The 2505-nt window shown below is 42.2% G+C and overlaps 1 pseudogene; it reads right to left on the bottom strand.

The window, feature by feature from the left end:
- Positions 1-1123: 1123 nt before the first annotated feature.
- The window catches only part of LOC107196775, a 1675-nt pseudogene continuing 293 nt past the window's right edge, over positions 1124-2505 (bottom strand).

The following is a 2505-nucleotide window of genomic DNA, read 5'->3' as shown; positions in this document are numbered from 1 at the left end:
AAGTTCACCAGGTTAAAAGAATTGCTTTTACAATCCCTCCACTCACAGCCACCCAAGAAGGAGGGATGGGGGAAGTGGGAAGCTCCAGAATTGCTATAGGAGAAGCTGAGGGAAGAGTCAGAAACTGGATTTCGAGCTTCGTTTACATAGTAATGACATTGTTATTACTTAGACTTTAATTTACACATAAATAAAAATAGCAGTTTTCCTTAGATGTGTTTGTCACACGTTGGATATATTAAAAATAATTATTTTTATTATTGCTTCTTACTATTGTTTTATTTGAGGTTGTTAGGGTGGAGGCTAATGGAGATTAATGGGGATTCAAATCTCTGTTGCTTCCGCCAACCCTTCAGAAGGTGACACCTTCCTCTACTAGTATCTTTTAGGAGAGGACTGTACTATCCCGACCTCTACGCTTTTTTCCCCTGGTGGTTTTTCCCATGAAAGGATGAACTACCCTTTCTGTAAGGGACTGCTCTTTTTGACATCTGTCTTTCCGCGCGGTTTTCGCCCAGCCAATGACTCTCATCCGCCCTCTCCGTATTCTTCTTGCGTAAACCGATTGCTCCAAAAACCGGATTGTGCCATCCTGACTTCTCCCCCGTGATTACTCCCAGGATCCATATAACACGCATATAAGACGTCTATCCTTCTCCCTTGGTGATTTTTCCTTCCTGGCTCCTCTCTTCCCCAGTGGTTTCTCCCAGCAAATAACTGCTCTCCGCATACTGCTGAATACCAAGGGGGAAATTTATAGAGCGCCAGACTGCATCGCCAATACCTTCTCCTTCTCGGAAGCCTGCTTAGACGAGGGCTACACCTCTGCATTTTACGCAACAAACCCTGCCTCACTCTGTGAAAACCGGCAGGCGGCCTATTCCTCTGCTTTACGGAATGGACACGTTTCCAAGATGGCATCCCGCATGCAGAAGCACCGTTTGGGAGCGGCCATGTTTCCTGCCTGACAGCGCCTCTTACGGAAACTGCAATGTCCAGAACTACGTATCTCTGCATTGTTGATTTGGCTGAATGCGGCATTCATGGTAATTCAGAGCATGCGGCATAGCAAAAGTCCATTAGAGGCGGTGCTAGAGGTCGAGCCGGAAGCGGAAATGGCATTCGATGGCTTTTCGCCGCTGGTTCCTTGAGCTTGTCCACATTTTAATCCCTTGAGCTCTCTAAGGTGATTTGGGTTCGTCGTAATTAGGGATCACGAGGGGTCAGTGATTGGGGAAGGGCGTTGTTCCAGTAATGGTGGTTTTTGGGATCAGTGACGGACGGTCTGTGGCGTCCGTTGATGTGTGTCTGTGAGCTCTGGGAAGGCGTTTCTTGGGGCAGTGATGGAGATCTCTGAGTGTGGGATTTGTGGGCTCAGTGATGGGAGTTTGTGCTCAACGTCTGAGAGCCTGTGTAGTCAGCTCTGGGATTCAGTGGGATCTGTGATGAGCTTGCTTTCTAAACATTCACAAGCTTTGGTGTGTAGCATTTTATTGTTCAAATCTATGTGAGTTTTTTAATTTTTGAATTTCAATTATATTTTTCTTTGCCCATGAGTTATTTAGAAGTGCATTCTCTATTTCAAATAATGCCTCTGGGTAATGCTCGAGTTTAAAAATTGCTTTATGGCCTAGTTCACGGACAGCTTTCATATATGTCACACCTATTACATAAGTAACAATGTGTGTTTAATTACTGATTGTAGTTTCATATATATATTCTCAGATTATCTTGTCAATTTAATTACAGATAAAAGTAAGCTCACACTGGAAAGGTGACTTGTCCACTGTCCTGTCAGTTTATGCTTTATATTTTTAAAACTATTATTAGGAACAGTTATGTGTGTTTTTAAAAATAGTTATGACTAAATAACTCAAAAGATATAGCAATTCAAGCTCCCACCAACAATTTTAAAAGAACTCATTTTCCAAATGCTTTCCAAAACTGGATATTGTTGGGGTTTTTTTTTAGGGGGGCGGCAAGGGATGTCTGATCTTTTTTATCTGTTACTTTAACAAAATCTAATTTTTTTTTTTTACTAGACTCAGAGGTAGAAGGTCTCAGGAAAGTCTGCATCTCTTGACTATCTGCTCCTGGCATTTTTCTTTGGCCTCCTTCATTCTCTTCGCCAAAAATTTAGCATATTCTGCAGTCTCTTCTTTTTCTGAGTATACTCTTTCTTCAGAGCAATAAATAAGCTGACGTTTGTGTTGCAGGATGTGTGCAGTCACAAAACACTGACTCTTGAGTGCTTTGGTCCTAGGTTTCGGAGCTTTCTCACAACACATTGGTGGACGTCATCTTCTTTAGACTAGAGATAGAAAAGTTTGCATATTCTGCTCGCTCCTTTGGGCCCAAGGAGATGAGACACTGTAGTATCAGTGTGACAAGTAATATCTTTCTCTCCTTTTTTACAGTGAGTGACCAAGTTAAGAACACTAAGATTGGCATCCACATTGCAACCCAGAACAGATCTGCATTTTTTTTTCTATAGTCTTGGTCTAT

This window comes from Pteropus alecto, unplaced genomic scaffold (assembly GCF_000325575.1).
Source record: "Pteropus alecto unplaced genomic scaffold, ASM32557v1 scaffold122, whole genome shotgun sequence".
Lineage (NCBI taxonomy): Eukaryota > Metazoa > Chordata > Mammalia > Chiroptera > Pteropodidae > Pteropus > Pteropus alecto.
This window is presented reverse-complemented; position numbering and strand designations above follow the sequence as displayed.